The sequence below is a fragment of the Equus caballus genome, chromosome 7 (assembly GCF_041296265.1).
Source record: "Equus caballus isolate H_3958 breed thoroughbred chromosome 7, TB-T2T, whole genome shotgun sequence".
Lineage (NCBI taxonomy): Eukaryota > Metazoa > Chordata > Mammalia > Perissodactyla > Equidae > Equus > Equus caballus.
In genome coordinates, this window is record NC_091690.1 from 73,718,652 (window position 1) to 73,739,542 (window position 20,891).

Genomic DNA, 20,891 nt, shown 5'->3' on the forward strand with positions numbered 1-20,891 from the left:
TGGTCTGGTCCTGTCTAGGTCTAGTGTACAGTTACCTGCCACGCTGCCAGATATGTCCCAAGTCACTTTCCCTCCCATACCCTCTTCTCCTTGGGAGGGGGGATAGGAGGAAAGTGTTTTGCCAGGATGTGTGGTTCCCAGGCCCCTGAGTGTGGCACATGACTGCCTGTTTATGCCCTCATTACCACTTCCTGAGAGGCTAGGGACCCTCTTGGGGCTGATCCTCCTTGTAAAGGGTCATTCTCCGTAGAAGCTGGGAGCTGCAAGGGTTTTCAGAGGTCCTCTGGGTCACCGTGATCGCCTGCCCCCTCTCCTCCCAGCAAAAAGCTGGTCTCCAGCAGCTGGCTGGCTGGCATTTCCTGACTCTCTCAGGGACTAAGGGAACCTTACTTCTTCGGGAGTCCATTCCATTTTAGTTCCTCTCTGACTGGTTGAAATATCTTCTTTTAAATGAACAGTGACTTTCTTCTCTCTAACTTCTGCCAGCTGTCCTCTGCAGCCCAATCAAAAATCCAGTTCAAAGAAGGTTGTTTCAGTCCCAGAGCCTTGGCCTCCCTGCCCAACATGCCCAGATCATCTTCTAGTCCTTGTCTTGTGATTGGGTTGGTGGGATTTCCCAGTAACCTCCAAATCCTGCCACCTTCCATCAGCCACAGCCACACTGGCTAAGATCCAGGCCTGGCCCATACCTCCAGCCTAAAAGGGACCTGCCCCAGAGCAGCCAGAGTGTGCCATGGTCTGGGGCATGCACACTCTGAGGGGCATTTGGTGACAGTACCTGGGATCCCTGATGCTTTCAGAGCAAAAATCCACTTGGAAAACTTCCCCAAGCAGGATGCTACTCACTTTGTCCTTTGGAAAGCTCTCCAGCAAGACATTTGTAGCTAAGAATTGGAGTGTTCACCATGGGGCTTCTCTTTGCCATGCCTTAGAATCAATCAATACCCCCAGCCATTGTCCAGTGCTTCCCCTGAGCCCCCAAACAAACAGAGAATTCACTCTAAAAAGAGACCCTCTCCCCAGCCTTCCAGATCGAACACCATTGAAATGAAGGGGCATGAGCCTTTTATGAAGCACCCCACACCCTCACCCCCCCAGGCCAAGGCTGGCCCTTTGAGCCGTTCCAGGGGCATGGTTTCTGCCTGTTGACTTGGAACAGATGCCCTTAGCCCCCACCTTTACAGTTCGCCCACCTGCCTTTTTACCCAGCATCCATTTACACCCCCTGCTCTAGCCTCCCAGCCTCAAGGGCCAAAACCATTAACCCACTTATTTCTCCCTTCCCAGTCTGAACAAGTAGCCCTCACTCCAGGCCTGCAGGCCTGCCAACTTCTGACCTCCCTCCCCCCTTGACCTCTCTTGGTCTGCCTGTGTGTGTGACCAGCCAACCGAGAGGCAGGATCTTGCTCCCTTGTCCTAGGGCCTGTTGCCAGTAACATTTCCAGAGTCTTCTGACCTCAGCTGACCTTCTCCAGAGGGTTTCAGGAAAGGCAGGAGGGCCTGCCTTCCTGACCATCCAGCTTTCTTAGCCTCTATTTGCCACCGGGTTTGCTGCAGCAACTTAGAGAGGAGTGCTCTCTGTGAGTTCCAGGGCAGGCCTAGACACACTGGCCAGCCTGTGCTCACAAGGTCCACACAGAACTCTTGTCCTTGAAATTGCTTAGAACATAGGGACTTAGGGTCCCCAGATCTTAGAGGGTTAGAGCTAGAGGGGGCAGCTGCTCCTGCCCTCTGACCATCAGTCCCCATGTGAGAGCTGGGAGCAGGTCCAGGCAGCAGCATCAGTCTGATAATGTGGGAAGTTGTCTGGCCCCTTAGGAGGCAGTGTGGAGTAATAGAAAAGACACCTCAGGCTTCAGAGTAAGGCCAACCTGGGTTTGAATTCCAGCTCCCCCACCTACTAGCTGTATTGCCTTGGACAGAGTACCTTAAGTCTTTAAGCCTCACTTTTTTGGTCTGTAAAATAACATCTAGGAAGTATCACAGGGGTAGAGCGAGGATTAGTGACAACGTCTGTAAAAGCCCCTGGCATGTGGTAGGTGCTCCATATTGTGTAAAGAAATCAAACTCTCACCCTGCAGCTATAATCCCATTCTTCCCCATGTGAAACCTATACTCCTGCTTGAAGCCTTCTTAATTCTGTTTCTGCCCTCAGCTTCCCCACCCTGCCTAAAACACCGTCGTGTTCCCTCTCTTCTCATCCAGATCCTCGGACTCTGCAAGGCCCCCCGCTCTCAGGAAGCCTCTCTTGGTGGTCTGGTCCACTGTGAGAGCACCGCCCCTGAACTCTTACAGTGTTAGACTAGGTGCTTAGCACAGAAAGGTCACTTCTTCATCTTCAGGAGGCCCTGTACCACAGTGAAAGGAACACAGCTTGGGAGTCAGACAGACCTGGGTTTAAATCTCAGCTCTGTAATGTGACTCTGGGCAAGCCAGTTGCCGTCTCTGAGACCGTGGACCTTAGGGCATCCTAAGACGGCCCAAGCAAACCTTCCCTGACCCTGAGAGACTCTCTGACCGCTGGAGGAGACAGATACAGAGACAGGCAGCGACAGCTGGATGGGTGCTCTGGCAGGGGCTGGACAAGGGGCTCTGGGCACATAGAGGAGGGGATACCAGAGCAGGGAGGTGGAGTCGGTTACAGAAAGCTTCCCAGGGGAAGGAGTGCTTAAGCCTTAGAGGAAGGTAATGGGAGTTTGCCAGGGGGATTCCTGTGAAGGGTTCGGAATCCACTAGGGCTGGTTTTCTACCCTGACATCCATAGAAAAGTGGGCACACAGACCCCTGTGGTTTTCATCTCTGAAGACACTACTTCTGCCTGTGTTACTGGCTTATGAGCAGGAACGCTCTGCTTCGGCACTTCACTACCAAGTACAAGAAAAGGTGGGAGGGAGAGAGGGAGAGACAGGACTACAGGAAGAGGAGTAGTCAGGGAAGGTGGGCGGCCTCCTCCCTCATGCCCCCGGAGCTGACTCACCCCAGTAGTTCCAGGGCTGGTAAGATGCTTTTGCAGCTGTTTCCTCCCGAGGACGTGATTCCACTGCCAGATCCTTCCTCCTAAAATACATCTCTAATCATGGCAGCCTTTCTCAGTCAGGATTCCTCCAGAGAATTGAGCCCTAATGCTCTAAGGCATCTGTTTACACAAGGAATTAACTTCTCTCTCAGGCATCTAAAATGGTACAAGTTATGTACCATTCTTGGGAGAATTGAGAAAATCATTACTCACATAATTTCCTGTATGTGGTCCAAAGGAGAAACCCGAGTTGAGAAAGGCCATCAGGAAAGAGCATGAACTCTGGCATCGGGACTTGAATACCGGCCCTGCCACTAAAGAGCTGTGTCCCAGGCAAGCCACTGACCGCTCAGAGCTGCTGCCTGCTCATCTGGACATGGCAGTGATGACACCTGCCTTCTAAGGTTTGGTCAGGGTTAGCACAAGTGTAGGTTCTACGGAGTAGGCACTTCATATATAATATCTGTTATTGTTAACTTCAAAAGCACTCAGTGCTCACTTGTTAAAAAAAGAATCCTTCCCATTCTAACTTTATAACCTCGTTTTAGAGTTGTTCTCATCCGACCCTCACCTCACTTTTTTCTCACTGCTGCCCTCATCCAGCTATGCTGTAATGTCGTTCAGGGGTCTCACCTGAGTGCTTTTACTTATGCGGGCCTTTCTGCCTCTCATTTCCCTTAAGACTTTCTCAGCCTGGTGGAATTCTTTCTGCCAGGCAGTCCCCAGCTCTAATGCCACCTCCCTTCTGAAGTCTCCCCTGTTCCCTGGGATTTGGGTCCAGTCCCCTCTACTAGACTGTGATGGACCGAGGGCCAGGGCCATGTCTTACTTTTCTCTGCCTCCTTTGCCACAATGCTCCGCACGTAGTTTAGTACGTGTTTGGACACACCGACAAGTTGCCAAAGCCACTGTGGGTTTTCTGTTTGGAGGTGTGGTGTCTTTGCCCACCCATTCTTAGTGTCATAATATAGCTAGCTTTTTAGAGCTTCACGTGTGAGCCACCTCTACCTTCCCTCTCCTTAAAGTCACAGTGCCACTGCCTTTTCAGCTACCAGTGTTCATCACCTCAGAAACACTTGGGCTTTATGAAACCTCATAGCACCTTCCCCAGAGCTTCCCTTAGCCTCTTCCCTACCTACTTTCATGGCTCTTTTTTGCCCCTCTGTCAAAGAACACGTCTCAAATGTCAGTGTTAACCAGCCATCTTCAAATGAGTCCTTAAATTCCCCACCATCCCCACCTGAGGCAAAGAGCCTTTCAAGTGCCGACATCCTCCCTTTAACAGCCTGTGAGTCTGTTGTCAGGCTGGAAACTTGGAGCTCCGTTTTTTGTTCCACTTCATTGTCCATGTGGCTGCACTGCCAGATGTTGAGGGAATCAGCTTTGCCTCAGGCTGTCCTCTGTGGAAACTTTACCCTCTGATTCTTGCCAGCAACCCAGGGAAGGGGAGAGAGCACTGGGCTGCAGATGAGACGTTCTGACTGTGTCACCCACAAATCCTTTCTCCTCCTCAGTAAACAAGAGAAGTTGGGGTAGCTGATCCCAAGGACCCTTTCCAGCTCCAACATCCTATGTAACCTCTGGGCAAGTGTTTTCATTCCTTTTTCAAACACTTACTGAGCATCTCTCCTGTCATAGGCCCCACCCTAGGCACCAGGGAAATAAAGATGATCCAGACGTGGTCTTTGCCCTTAAGGAACTCATAGTTCAGTGAGGAAATCAGACATTTTAACAAAGAATTGCTATCTGATGTGTTAATGGAGATATATAGAAAGTGCTGAGGGGTCACAAAGAAAAAAACCTTTTAAATCTCTGGGGAGGGTGGGGAAAGCATGGTGTGGGAGATGGTGTTTGCACCAAGTCGTAAAGGACGAAGTTTACCAGGTGGATGAGGGAGAAGGGCAGAGGGAACAGCATGTTGAGAGGCATGGAGTATGAAGGAACATGCTTTATTCAGTGCATTGCAGGTGGTTCAGAAGAGCTGAATTGATAGGGTATGGATGGGAGGGTCAGAAGGCAAGAAGGGAAAGCAGGAGCCAACAGTGAAGTCCTGTAACATAAGCTCTGCTAAGGAAATTGGACTTTATCCTCCAGTGGGCAACCTTTAAGATTTAGGGGAGAGAAGGATCGGATGTATGTTTAATGTGAAAGATGGTTTAGAAGTTTCAAAAATGTTTATTAGTAGTTGAATGAATAAATAAATTTAGATTGTTGACACCGTAGAATAATAAATTGAATGAATGAATGAACGAACAAATTCTTGCTCTGTTAAACAGCATGGATGAATGTCACACACCTCACATTCTGGGCACAAGCCAAACATAGAAGAGTACTTACTGTGTGACTGCATTTATATATGAAGTTTCAAATAGACAAAAGTAACCAATGGTGTAAAAGTCAGGACAGTGGTTACCCCCGAGGGGCAGGTAGTGACCAGGAGAGGGCACAAGGGGACTTCTAGGATGTGTAATGTTCTGTTTCTTTATCTAGAGGCTGGTTATGCAGGTATATCCACCTTGTGAAAATTCTTTGAGCTGTACCCTTGTGTATTTTTTTACTTTTCTGTATAAGTATGTTATCCTTGAAAGGAAGGTTAAAGAAAATAGGAAAAAAATGGGTTAGAAGGGGCCTGATTGCAGAAAGGGAAAATATTTCATTTGAGAGCTATTATAATTGTTTAGGTGAGGTCTAAACCAAAACAGTGCGAAAGGAGAGAAGAGGACTGATCCCAGAAAGATTTAGGAGTAGAATCAGTAGGATCGGATGGTGAGAGAGAAGGAGTAGTCAAGATGAGGTCTAGGTTCTGGACTGGATGGCCGAGTAGATGGTATGTACCCGAACTAAGGTGAGGAATACTGGAAGGAGGTTTAGATGGAATGGAGGTACAGGGGAATGACCAGTACTGTTTTGAACATTTCCTTCCTCCCTCCCTCCCTCCCTCCCTTCTTCCCTCCTGCCTTTAGATTCCGTGGTCTGGTGTTCTAAGTATTCCCTTGCTTCTTTTTCCCTTCTTTTTACTCACCTGATGAAACACTAACCCTACTTAAACCCAATTATTTCTTCTTCCTCTTCCTCTTCTTCTTCGAGGAAGGTTGGCCCTGAGTTAACATCTGTTGCCATTCTTCCTCTTTTTGCTTGAGGAAGAGTGGCCCTGAGCTAAAATCTGTGCCAGTCTTCCTCCACTTTGTATGTGGGACACCACTACAGCATGGCTTGATGAGCAGCATGTAGGCCCATGCACAGGATCAGAACCCGCAAATCCTGGGCTGCCGAAGCGGAGCACGTGAACTTAACCACTATGCCACTGGGCCGGTCCCCAAACCCAATTTCTTTTTATTTCATATTTATATCTGAGTTGCTGAATATTGATGGAGGAAAAAAAATCACAAAACATGCTCACCAGTGAGCTCACTTCACTTCACATTTGTGTCTGTGAATCTCAGTCACCCAACACTGCCAACCACCCCACTACACTTCATGAGTAAAATCACTACCCTATTCTGAGCCAAGCAGCGCTTGTGTACCTTCTCTCTCCTCAAACCTCCAGTACTCTCTTCCCCCAACTCCCAAGCTACTGACCTCACCTCACACCTCATAGAGAAAATAGATCGCAGTCAGAAGGGACCCCATCTTCCCACCACTTCCACCAGCCTACCCGCATCTTGGCTCCTGTGTGCTGCCTGCCTTCCTCCACGGGGGAAGAAGTTCCTGAGGCCAACCCTGCATTTGGGCTCCGGCTCCCGTTTCCTCTCACCCCTACAGTTACCGCCTCTCTCTTCTGCATTATCTGTCTTCCTCCCTCTGCTGGCTCATTCCCATCAGCGTGAAAACATGCTTTGATATCATCCATCTTAAACATCAAGGCAAACTAAAAACTTGCCTTGGTTTGGGTCCCGTACCTGCCTCCAACTTGCACCTCATTTCTCTGCATCCCTTCATGGTAAAAGTCCTGAAAAAGAATGATCACTATCCCAATCCACTTCCCCAGCTCCTATTCTTTTCTCAATCTCAGTGTCACCAATGGCCAGAATATACATCTGTTTTTCTCCCAAAATTGTCATCCCCTGAGTCTTCCCCATCTCAATAAATGATACCATCATCTACCTAGTTTTCAGGCCAAGAATCTCAGAGCCATCTTTGAATTCTTTTTCCCTAACACTCCCTGCCAAGTCCTTCAGTAAGTCCTGTCAGCTGTCCCTCTAGGGTACATCTTAAACCCACCTGCTTTTTGCCATTTCCATTGCCATAACTCTAGTCCCAGTTCAGGACGATGCTCCAGTTCTCCTGGACGATGACCACAGCTTTCTGACAAGTCTCACCATTTTCACTCTTGTCTCCCTAAATCCATCCTCCAAATAACAGCCAGGGGCATCTTTTTACAACATAAATCATGTCATTCTCCTACTTAAAACCTTCCATTGGCTTCCCAGTGAAACCAAAATGAAATTCAGTCTCCTTACCAGAGCCTGCAAGGCCTACGTAACCTAGACTCTGCCTGCCTCTGCGCCCTCATCTGTGGCCACTCTTGTTCACTGTTCTCCAGTGACACTGGCCTTCTTTTGTCCCTCAGACACACCAAGTGACTTCCCATCTCAGGGCCTTTGTACCTGCCTGTCCCAGTGATGGGAATACTCTCCACCTTGGGATGACTGCCTCATCATTCAGGTCTCAACTCAGACATCCCATCCTCAGAGAGACCTTCCCTGGCCACCCTAGTAAGAGTAGCTCCCCCTGTCCCCTCCTATTATATTATCCTGTTTTATCTTCTTCATGGAACTGATCAATCCCTAAAATGATCATGTCTCTTTGTTTACATGTGTATCATCTGTCTCTCCCCGACTAGGATGTAAGCCTTGTGATCACAAAGACTGTCTCTCTTTATTTTACTGCTGTATTCACAGCTCCTAGGAAAAACTTCACAGCTGGCATGTGGTAGGTGATTAATAAATAGCTGTTGACCAGCCAAGGAACCTGTGGGACACTCTTGTAGAGATGTGTAGGAGGCAGTCAGATAAGTGGGTCTGAAGCCCAGGAGAGAAAGGGCTCTAAGTTGGATGTGAAGGTTTAAGAGTTGTCAGTCTTTTGCAGGTGGTGGGAGCTGGCTGAGTCTGTGAGATGTCCAGGGAAAGTTGTAGAGCTAAAGCAGCCCAAGGACACATCTGAGAGAACCTGCATTTCAGGTGTGAGCATAAGAGGAGCCAGCACAAAAGATTCTACCAAACAGAGAGGGAAGAGGAGAAGCAGAAGGGAGTGAGGAGTGGGTTGCTTTAAGGTGGTGCTTCTCAAACTTCTCTGAAAGATCTGTCTGTTTTTGATGTTGTTTGAATTTGCAGTCTGTCATGAACACTTTGGTAAAATCCAATAAAAATAAATTATTAGAAAAGTTCTATATTAAAAAGGCGTACAAAATACAGGTCCAAATTTGTCATTAGGTTCAACAGACAGAGTATTTCTCTAAGTCACTATAGAAGTTTGCAGACACTTACTCCCCATTGCTGTGCTTAGCTTGTCGAGGACTGGTAACAAAGCTCGCAGACCAGCACTAGTACATGGACCGCACATTAAGCATCCCTGCTCTGATGGTACCCCGGGGTAGGGAGGAAGGCAGATGTGCAGACTATAGGCTCTGCCCTCAGGTAGCTTAAAGTCCAGTGAGGTAGACAGTTTAGGACACACAGTCATACTGCATGGCAGGGAGGTCAAAGCACTGCCATTAGGGTACAGGCACTGGGGACCATGATCCACCCTAGCTCTGCCCCCATCTCACCCCTGTAGGACCTTTGGCAGAGCATGGCCCTTCTCTAGCATCACGTTCTTTCATCTGTATGGTGAACAGATCATGTCAGATGATTGGACGCTAAAGGTTTCCTCATATTGTTCGGACACAGAGCTGGAAACCCTCTATGGCAGTAGTTGTCTTTTGGAATGACGGGGAATGACTGCTAGTGGGTACAGGGTTTTTTTTAGGGAATGATGAAAATATCCTAAAATTAGATTATGGTGATGGTTGTACAACTCTGTAAATATACTAAAAAATCATCAAATTGTATACTTTAAATAGGTGAGCTTTATAGGCTTTATAGTGTGTAAATTATATCCCAATAAAGCTGTTAAAGAAAAGAAAGAAAGAAAATCCTCCCTGCCACTCCCAGGCCAGTCTTTTCTGGCTTTAAGGGTGACTAGTTGCAGGCCAGGAAGCCAGGAGGCCCCGCAGCTAAGATGGTGGATAAGAAGAGCCCATCTGTTGTGTGTAAGTTTCCATTTAAAGAATACTGTTATAAACTTAGCTGTAAAACTTTCTCTTTCTCATACTGGTCTTTTTCTGTTATTACTTTAACGAGTGTTTATTACATTCCCCATCTTGTGAAGCTTAAAGTCTGGCAGAGTATAGACAGTAGGCAAATAATGACAAAAGTATTAGCTAATTACCATTGAGGCAGGTATTATTAAGGCAGAGTAGAGGGTAGTATGAGGGTATAATGGGGACCTAATGTAGTCTGAAGGGGGTGAGGGAAGTCTTTCCTGAGCAAATGATATATACGGTGAGATCTGAAGAGTAGCTGTTAGCCTGTCACTTAACTTGAGAAAATCCTGTGGAGAGGGATGGCCATTAGTCATCCAAAGGGACCCAGCAGTCCAGTCAGGGACGTTGTGGGGATTGGAGGGGTTCTGTAGTGGTGTAATTGCAGTCCACGTGGTAGGTCAGGGCTAAAAGAGGCCCTCAATGACCCTGAGTCCTATCCTCTGCCCTTGGCCTAGTCAGGCCCTTACCCAGTCCTTGCTAACCCCCAGGGAAAGGTATTTCTGTATCCCAGACCCTGTGGACATAGGTCACTGCATTGTTGAGTTAGAGATGAGCCGCCTGGTCACCAGAGCCCAAGCTCTCCAGAGCCACCTGCCAGCCAGGCACCCGCATTTCATCAAGGCTTTAATGGGCTCCAAGCAGTCTTCAGAGCCTGGCTGGTATCCGGCGTGACCTCATCACCGCCAACAGCGGCAGCCGGAGGCCAAGGCTCCCCTGGGTGATGGAGAGGTCACCATCAGCTGGGCCAGGTCTGTTCTGAGTCCTGTGCTCTCCTCCACCTGTACTGGGCCTGGAAACAGAGCTGAGTGGGATTCAGATTTCCCAAGGCAGGGCCATCTGTCCTTTGCCAGCCCACTCATGCCCCTCCGGAGCATGTGTTCTTGGGCAGACTGCACAGAGAAAGGGCAACCCTGCAGCTTTCTGCAGTGGGGAGGGCCTGCAAATAGCAGCAAAGGCCTCATCCCAGGGTCAGATGGACCAGAACTAAGGTTCCTTACCCAGAAGGAGTTTGCTTCCAGAATTGTGTGCTCTTTTCCTCTACGCAGAGGCCTGGCAGTGTCCCGGCGAGAACATAGCAAAGATGCTGTAGGTTTGTACCACAGACTCTCTCCTGAACATCGCTTTGGAAGTGGATTCTTTTAAATGTCGCAGAAGGGAGCTTGCCACTTAAGGAATCCTTCAGAGATTCCCTTTGAAGTAATGAACCTGTGTGGTGGGAAGTGCCGACTGGGTGTCAGGTGACCTGGCACTAACTGGACCTTACTGTGGGACCTTGAGCAAGTCCCCTCCCCATCACTGAGACTCATTTTCCCCATCTGTAAAATTAGATAGTTGGACTGTGATCTCAAAGCTCCCTTCTACTTTCGTGTTTTCTGATTCTGAATGAATAATTGCCCTCTGATTTATCTAATTGCAAATCTAAGTATTCATATTTATTCAACAACTATTAATTATTTTCCTGCAGCTGACCACCAGCATCTTTCTTCTAGGTTCCTCTGATATATGTTGTTAAAGCATCCTGTGTACTTTCTTTATTGCACTTACCACAACATGTAGCTATGTAGTTCTGTGGTTAATAGATCTCTCCTTCGTTACACAGTGCGTTCCCTGAGGAGGAGGTCTGGATCCACAGTGCTTCTATCCCTATTACCTTGTGCTGTCCTTAGCACATGATAGGTGCTCGGCAAACATTTGTTGAATAAGTTAATTTATAAATGGGCACTAGGGATTATAGAAAAGAAAAAAGAAAAAGATACAGGCCCCTCCTTCAGACTGCACCCCGTAGAGTGCTAGTTGGGTGAAAAGGTCCCCACACACAGCACACTGAGAACAGCGCGGAATGGTAGGTATTAAGACCCTGAATTAAGTGTAGGCAAAGGGCAGAGTAAACAAATGTAATGAACAAGGAGGGGAAAGATCAGTGTTGGTGTTGTGGAAGGCTTCATGGAGGAGGGGGACTGGAGGCAGACCCCAAAGGACAGGTAGGATTCAGTCAGGCAGGAGGGAGGAGGAAAGCTTTTCAGGTGAGGCAGCAACAGAAATGAGCCTCGCAAGTTAGAGACCTGGAAGAAACTGGCCACCTGCTGGGTTGTGGGTCTCGAGGCTTAAGTTTGGAGGGCCTGGGGGATAGTCAGAGGACTTGTGCTTAACTTTGAAGTCAATAGAGAGCTCCCAAAGTGATTGTCTGTTGTTTGTTTAGTGACTATAGTGATTTTTACTTTTTAAAATGCGCAAGCTAAAAATTCCGAGCTGTACCAGAGGATATATAGTGAAAAAGAAGCCTCCCTTCCACATCCCTGGTCCTCCTCCTCAGAGGCAACCCCTGGAACTTCCCATGTGTCTCCTCCCCGTTGCTGCTGTAAACAAATTATCACAGATTTCGTGGCTCAAAACAACCCAGTTTTATTATCTTACAGTTCTGGAGATAGTCTGAAATGAGTCGTACTGGACTAGAACCAAGGCGTCGGCAGAGTTACATTCTTTTAGGAGACGGGAGAGAATCTGTTTTCTTTCCATTTCCAGCTTCTAGAGGCTGCCCACATTCCTCTTCTCCCAGCCCCCTTCCATCTTCAAGGCAGCCATGGTCAGTCGTCTTCCTCACGTTTCTTCACTCTGACACTGACTCTTCTGCTCCCTCTGTCACTTCTAAGGACCCTTGTGATTGCATTGGGCCCACCTGGACAATCCGGGGTAATCGTCCCATCCCAGAGTCAGCTGATGAGCAACCTTAGTTCCCCTTGGCCGAGTGATGTAACACATTCCCAGGTTCCAGGGATCTGAACGTGGACATCATTGAGGCCCATTATTCTTTCAGGGATATTGGATAAATGTTTTATTTTCCTTTCTGTTTTTGAATAGTTAATACTTGCACACAGTACAAGATTCAAAAGGATTTTCAGTGAAAAGTCTTACTCCCACCCCATCTCCGACCCAAGTGTTGTCCAGTTTCTCCACTGTGTCGTTATTACTTTTTCCCTTGAAATTAATAAGCAGTCTGTGGGGAGATACTTTTTAAGCCCATGCAGATATCACGGTTTCCCTCGATTCGGCATCCATTGATGGTTCTTTCCTGAACCAACCTTTATATGATGGTTGCAAAATGAGTATTTTACATCTTTCCCAACTTCAGTGCTCACTCCACATTGACCAGTCAGCACCTGGCATTGTATGGTAAGCAAGAACCCCTTCCCCCACATTTATCCGTCTGTTGTCAAACTGTGCTCATGGATGCTCTTGCTTTAATGTTCTAGAATTCATTACTGTCCTTAGTTATGTTGGTGTTAAAATTGTCTTAGATTTGGCCAGTGTGGCATACTGTCATCTTTTGTTTTTTCAGCATTTCCATAGTTTATGGCATAAAAAGCTGTTTTAGGCTTATCTTGTATCCACCTTGCTACTGCCTGAGGAGCCCTAGGACTTTTTAGTGGGCAGTTGTATTAGACTGAAACCTGAGGACCAGGTTTGCTTATTACCCCTTCTGTTGAGAACCAAGAAACATATATAGGCCTTTACACATATGCATACACATCCATCAGAATATACATATACACATATATATGCATCTGCACATGCATATTTGTAGAAATCCTGAACACCAGTACCTCCCATTGCAGCCTGTCCATACAGGGTTCTTTCTTGTCTTCACACTCTTCGTATTTGTATGTCCTTCCCCCTAGTGAGAATGCCAGCTCCAGACAGCGCCGATACATTGACTCGTTTGCTTAATCCTGCAGTGCATCTAGAGAAGCTTCAGACCCGCTTCACCTGCACACTGCAGAAAACAGACCCACTAAACAGAGTTCGGGTCGGGATTTGTTCGCAGTTCTTACCCTGTTCCACCCAAGGCTAAGGGTGTAGAGTCAAATACTAGGCTCATAAGTTACTCGCGTGGGTATTTTCCCCTTCGGTGTGTTTATTTTATTCATTTGAGATACAGTTTGTTTTAATTTTTTCAATTTGCTTTCAGTTTTAGGGGTTTTCTCCCCTACCTATCCTTGTTTTAATTTTGTTGTTTGAATATGTAGAACATTAATTTTTTTCTAAAAACTATGTAGAAGGATATACTCAGAGAAGTAAAACTCCCTCTTGTACCCTGTTTGACCTTTTTCTGCTCCCCTCCGTGAGCCCTGACCCCTTGTAGAGAACTGGTTTTATTGTTTTCTGGTTTATCCTTCCTGTGTTTCTTTGTATAAGAAAGTATATTTTATGTTTTCTTCTTTCCCCTTTCTTCCTACACAAAATGTGGCATACTATATATATGTTCTTTAGCAGTTTGCTTTTTCCACTTAACCATATTTCTTGGAAACCACTCAGTTCAGAGATCTTCCTCACTCTTTTTCACAGCTGCATAGTACTCCATTGTGTATGTGCTATTTGTCCTATGCTTGGACATTGAGGTTTTCAATATTTTGTGATTACAAATAATGATACAATTAATAACCTCTTATATGTATACTTTGTGATTGTTGATGTCTTTACAGTAAAGTCCTAGAAGTGGTATTGCTGGGTCAACGAGTAGATGCATACATCCTCTGGTTAGATATTGCGAATTTCTCCTCCATAGAAGTTGTACCATTTTGGATTCCCACTAGCAATGTCTGAAAGTGCTGTTTTCTCACAGCCTCTCCAACAGTGTATTCTCAAGTTTTTGGATTTTTGCAAATCTGATAGATGAGATATAGTATCTCAGTCTAATTTTAGTTTGATTCTCTTATGATGAGTGAAGTTGAATATCATTTCATATGTTTAAGAGCCATTTTATATCTCCTTTTGTGAATTGTCTATTCCTGTCTTTTGCCCATTTTTCCTGTGGGGCTTTTGGTCTTTGTTTTTCTCTTGATTTTTGCAAGTTCTTTGTGTGTTAGGGATATTAGCCCTTCATCTGTGATATATATTACAAATATTTTCCCCCACTTTGGATTGATGTGGTTTAACACTTCCCATATAATCCTAACACAACCAGGATTGAGAACTACTGGGGTGGTTTAGACTGTGCCAATTGAAACTGTTTTTTAAAGGAGAATGGGAGAGGGAAAGAGACAAGGGCTGAGGACCCAGCCTTGGGTGTCACCCATAACCTGGGACAGAAGAATGAACAGAACCTGCAAAGGAGAGAAAGTTATAGCTATAGTGTCATGGAAATCAAGGTGGAAAAGAATCAAAAGGAGGCAGGATTAATTACAGAGCATGGATTCCTGTAGCCATGGGGAAGAGGAGGAAGAGATTGCTGAATGTGGTTCTGAGGTCCACATCCTTCCCTCCCAGCACCACTCCATCCCCGCTCATTCGGGCTGAGAGAAGACTGCGGAGCTCTGTGAGTGATTTTGTCCAGCAGTGTTGCCAGGGACCCTAGGAAGCCTCTTCTCTCCTGACAGAAATTGAAGGAACATAACCCAACTGCGTCATAACTGAGGCATAATTCTTCAGTCAGCGTTATTTAGTCAGTCATAATTACTAAACTCCTACTGAGTGCCAGGTCGTGTTCTGGGCACAGGATATCACAACAAAGACCTCATTTTTAATTTGTGCTTCTCTCTCACCACTTTCCAAAAAGTCAGAGGTTTCCTTTACCCACACGCGTCCATCGGGTTTGTCACGCAGCCTCATCTCTGAGACAGACTCGGTCAAGTCCCTAGAACTAATTAGGGAAAATCACTCTTGAGAAAAATGAAGTCATTACTACCAGCAAGAAGCTCTGGGTCCGAAATGGTCCTCTTGGTGTAGACTACCAGTCTGTTCCCTGTCCTCTCCTTCCTCCTAATCTCCCACTCCCCTTCCACTTTTATTTTTGGTGACTGTTGCCTGGTGACTGTGGTTGGCTAAAAAGGAAGGCGCATTAACTGGAAGAGTCTTTGTTGGCAGTGGCTCCTGGTTTTTAAAAAAAGCAACAGTTTTATGAGGGATGTGAGTAATTCCTTCAGCCTTGATAGAGGGTTGAAAAGCAGACATCAGCAGATGAACAGTTCCTGTGCCCAGAACTGTAGCCTGTGGCATTTAATATCATAGTTAGAGATACTCTCCCTCTACTGTTGATTCTCTCCATACTGGGAAGTGCAATTAGCAAAACTATTTTGCTGGTTTCTGTTTCTGCAAGTGTTCTCAAAGCCGACTGTAAGTAAGGCCTCCTCCTTCCTTCAGGTCTGAGTTAAAGTCTGTATATTTGAGTGTACTTCATTCCAGTGAGCCTGGCTCAACCACTGCCTTAATGTACTGATGCTTCTCATCCAAGCAGAAGGCTTTACTTAGCTTTGGGAATAGACATGTGAGTGGAAGCATAAGCCATCTCTTGATATCCCCGCTTCCCTGCAATGGACATTAGGCTGCGTTTGTTCAACAGAAGCTTAAACATCTGGTCAGCTCAGTCCTTTGGGGTGGTTGGTGTTTTATAGACAACCCATCAAGATTGATTGGCCTCATAACTGAATTAGCCAGATGTGTGGGCATTGTATGCCCTTTCCTCAGCCTCCCTTCAATATTGTTAGATGGAAGCAGACATGCGATTAGCATGTTTGAAGATGATGTGTTTTTAGTGCATGAACAAAAGCTGCCGCCTTCTGCAGAGACTGTGGCTCTGCCCCAGACGTCAGCAGTATAATTATGACTGCTAAATTCAGCCCAGACCCCTGGCTCGGCTGCCTTGGTCTCAGCTGTCATTTGCAGGAGGGGGAGGGGGTGGTGCAGAAGCCCAGGGACCCAGGCTCTTATTATGTCCACTTTGAACTCTGCTTTATCCAGAGCCTTTCCTTCCCCATGACAATTGTTCCCAGCTGCTTTGTGGGCACAGAGCCTGCAGCCACCTCTGGGAGTAGTCTGTGCTGGATTGTGGGGAGAGGGGGAATGGAGCTGGTCTCCTAAAAGCCCACAAACTTGCCCAAAATGAAAGTGAACTGAGGATCCCCATAGTTCCAATGCCTGTGTCACATGCTATTCAGAGCATTATCCGTCATCTAGAAAACCCCTACCTTGGGTTTGCATTGAACAGAAATCCTTTAGCAAGAGTTTTTGCTTCTTCCCTCTTCCTCACCTCGCTCTGTGTGTGAAGTGTGTCTGAATATTCGTTTCTGTGCTTTGGTACCACCTCTTTTCTGACCAGACCGGCCTACATATTTGGCTTAGAACAAACCAGGCATTACCATGTCTCCAGTAGCTATGCTGATGCTTACTATTCTGTAGGCATCTCATACTTAGTGTATCCAAACCCAGCCCTCCTCAGATTTGCTTCTGTATTCCGTTTGGTGAACGGCATCATCATCTGCTTGTCACCCAGATAAGAAAGTATTATAAGTAAGTCTGATGACTTTGCCCTCGCTTACTACCAAGCTCATCTTTCTTAGAATTTTCTCTCAAGTCCAACCTCTCTCCTCTGTCCCCACTGCCCTGGTTCAGACTTATCACTCTCACCTGGACTATTCAAACAGCCTTCTTGTTGGTCTCCCTAACCTAGGATCCCCTTCAAACCAGACTTTACTCTGCAAAACCCTGTCACTACCCTGTTTGAAAACCTTCAGCAATTCCCCATGCCTGGAAGATATGCCCAGATGACTAACCCAGCATGCAGGTCTCTCTGCAGTCCGCCATGCATCTCCTGCCGCTCTGCCTCCAAGAGGGGCTGGGGATGATGGTTTGCCTCAGGATTGGGAACAGAGCTTGGTGGGCCTAGCAGGGGGGTGCGTGCAGCCCAGTGGGCCTGGGGAGACAGGAACTATCTCTGCCATAGGCCCACTCAACTGCTCACTCCCTAGCCTAGAGTCTCTCCTGCCTCCAAACCTTTGCTCATTCACTTTTCTCTGCCTGGGATGCCCTTTCCCCACTTCTCCACCTGTCAAACTCCTACATAGCCTTCAAGAGCCAACGCATTTATGTCTCTTCTGTGTAACATTCCCTGGTTTGCCCACATGAAGTGAATCACCTCTCATTCTGTTCCCCCACAGCAATTTTAGGAGGTTATTTTATTGTTTCAAAGATTGCAATTGAAGCTTCAAGAAACAAAGTTGAACATATGTCTCCTCACACACACTGTTCCCTCTGCTCCCCTGATTCTGATGCCAGTAGTCCTGACCAGGTCTTTAACCTGTGGAAGGCCACCCAGTTTCCCTTATGTCTGCTAAAGAGATGAGGTGGCTGGCTCCCTGCTCGACACCCCATCTCTCCACATATACCACTGGTGAGATGCATTGTAGGAAGGAATGCGTAATAATGGTAACTGTAGTAAAAATAACAATAGCTATCATTTATTGAGTTCTTAGTATTTGCCAAGCTCTCGACTAAGGCTTTTTATCTAATACTTAAAATAGCTCTGTGAGTTTGATACTCTTACTACCTACATTTTCCATATGCATACAAAAAGGCACTAGGCTGTTAAGTAATTTACCCAAGTTCTACCACTAGTAAGTGACAGAGCCATTGTGGTATCTGTGATTATGGTCTCAAGAGCAGAATTCCAGTCTGTGTTCCCAGAGTCTGTACAGGGTCTGCCATAAAATAGGTGCTCTGGAATGTTGATTGGTTGATCGAATGAATGAATGAATTCATGTTCTTCCCATTGAAATTGCCTTCAGGCTTAAGGGGGACTGGCTGAGTGTCGGTAGCTTATGCCAAGAAGTATGGATTTTGTCTCGTCTCCTAATGCCCAGCTGTACACAGACATGTTCCCTCCCACTCAGTAACAAACTGCCTGGAACTCTTTCCTGGCTCATATTTACAAGAGAATGTGATAAATTCCGTATTGATCCCTCCTGTTCCACTGTAAATTTTGCAAAAGATGATTAAATAGAGCAATAGAGTCTGCAGGCATTGTGGCTCAATATGTTGTGGAGTGGCGTATCGACCTCCTCCATCCAAAGGCAGCCAGCGCCTATCCCTGCTGCCCCAGACCAGTAATTAAAATCCTGTGAGACTGGGATTTAAAATCCAATCATATCCCTGAATCAAGCCTTCCAGCCTCCCCCTGTGACGAGTGCAATAAGGTAACGGCAGGAACATGTTTATGTCTGTGCTGAAGCAGTCCCCATAGGGTGGGTAAGAAATGGAGAGTTGGGTAGCCCTGCTGGCTAAATCACTTCACCCTGACACCACAGCCACTTGTAAGACAATGTGTAGGCACATAAACAAGTCCCAGCCAAAGACCAAATCCAGACTGTAAGAGCAAAATACCATGCGCAAAAATTCACAAATTGCATTTCAGTGTACACTTCTGTTCCCACAGCCAGTAGTTGGTTTAAGCAAGTGACTTGGCCTTCATTAGACTATTTATGGCCTTTAGTAACCAAATAAGCGTTTGAATTTCCACAGGAGCTTTTATTTTTTTAAAGATTGGCACCTGAGCTAACATCTGTTGTCATTCTTTTTTTTTTTCCTTCTTCTCCCCAAAGCCCCCCAGTACATAGTTGTATATTCTAGTTGTAGGTCCTTCTGCTTCTGCTGTGTGGGACGCCACCTCAGCATAGCTTGATGAGCAGTGCCATGTCCGTGCCCAGGATCCGAACCGGTGAAGTCCTGGACCACCAAAGCGGAGCATGTGAACTTAACCACTCGGCCATGGGGCCGGCCTCTTCCGCAGGAACTGTTTGATTTAACCTAAGCTGAAGCCAGCCTTCCATGTGCTGAGGCTTGTAATCAAGGCACAAGAAACTACTGAAATAAACATGTCCATCTCCTCCCAGCAAGTTCAGGAGCTCCTTGAGAGCAGGGACAGTGTCTTCTTATTTGCCTTTGTATCGCTAGCACCGTGCTCAGTGCCGGATATACCGAAGGCCCTCAAAAAGTCTCTTAAGTGAATGAGTAAACACGAATTTATAATTAATCTTCACAAAACTTTTGTAAACCGATGGGTAAATAGAAGACCCACCATGCACTTGTCCACTCAGTGCTTGAATGCTTCCAGTGCTGGGGAACTCATTTGTTCTGAAGCTGCTCAGATTTTATCCTTGAATGTTCTGATGGTTAGAAATGTCTTATATTCAGCCAAAATATGCTTCCAAGGGTCTTAATTTTACTATTGGGTTCATGTAGAATAAATCTTATCCCTGTTCTACTTGATGGCCCTTCAAATACCTGAAAATGCTGGCATGTTCTCCTGAGCTGGATTTTCTGCAGCCTAAACCTCGAGTTTCTTAAACCATTATTATAATGTGGCTTATAAACCCGTTTCTATCTCAGTCACTCTTCCCAGAACGTTTTCTACTTTGTCTCTCTTCCAAAACCCATGACTTCCCATTTATCTCCATTAATTTTCATCTCATTTGTTTCAGCTCTTAATGTCCATCTTCTACCAGGTGTATTTGGTGCTCTTCCCACCCTAATCTGATGTCTGCAGATTTGATGAACAGGCTATCCCTGTGATATCCATGTCAGGGATAAACATGCTGGACAGGACCAGGCCTATTTGCTGCCACCGGAAACTTCCTTCCAGGTCACCTCTGATCTATCAGTCGCTCCACCCCCTTGAGTCCTCTTAGTCCACCATTCACTTATTAACTCTCTACACTGTACTGGCATCCAGCCCACATTTCTCCATTGTGTCCTCAGTGTTGTCCTGAGGCACCCCATCAAATGTCTGATGAAGTCCACATTTGCCCTAACTGCACCTGATTGAGCAAACAGGTAATCCTGATGAAGAACGGAAATGAGGTTAGTCTGGCGTGACTTGGTGTCTGTGACACATGCTGGTCCCCAGAAATCATCACCATTTCCTTTTCTAGGCATTCACAAAGCATCCCTTTAGTAATACATCTGAGTCTGGAGACAAGACATATATGTGTAAAAAAGTATCTTATCAAATAAGTCTCTAGGATTCAAAGGGGTAAGGGTCCACTTAGTCTGGAGTGGTCTGGAAGAGCTTCAAGGCAGGGGAAATGGAGCTGGGCTTTGCAGAATATAGGGGCTGAGTGGTGGGCAAAGGGGAGTTTGACACCACTGAAGAAACAGTGACAGCCCAGTGTAGTCCAGTCCTTCCAGTCAGTGCTGGAACTGGAAGCTCAGGGGGTGGGGCCCAGGGCAGGTGGAAAGAGCCCTGGACTGGAAGACCTAGGTTGTAGCTCACTACCACTCACAGTCTCTGTGACCCTGGGCTCTAATCTTCCCTTCCGCAGGCTTCTCCAGTCGTTTTTTTCTTAGTGCTTATTCAGTGTAGCACCTTCTCTTCTCCAGCTACTGCTGTGGTTTCTCATCTCCCCGACTACACACTGTGGCTCCCTTGTAGTGAGGGGACGGGGGTCATCATCCTCCTCTCCTCGTCCCCCTGACACAACTCTATATTGTCATTGTTTCTCTCCCTGTCTGTCTCCCACCAATCTGGGTTCTGTCTGAGCTCAAGATCCAGTCTGATTCCACTGTGTGCCCAGCCCCTGGCCCAAAGTCAGTGCTCAGTGGGTTTTGATGGAATGACTGGGACCAGCCGTAAGGCAATAGCTCTCTGTTCCATGAACTTTAGAAATCCGCCTCCCTGTAGACAAGGGTCCCACATGACTGTGTCCTTTGGGGATTAGGACTTCCAGATGACCTTCTGGAGGCCAGTTAATGTGAGTCACCATTCACCTGGCCCCCAGACAGGGGAGCCCTGAATGGGAGGAA

At 46.6% G+C, this 20,891-nt stretch overlaps 1 protein-coding gene across 2 annotated transcripts in view; it reads left to right on the plus strand.

Moving 5' to 3' along the window:
- CLPB (ClpB family mitochondrial disaggregase) overlaps nt 1-20,891 on the plus strand; it is a 135,913-nt gene that overhangs the window by 69,828 nt on the left and 45,194 nt on the right. The window lies entirely within an intron of this gene.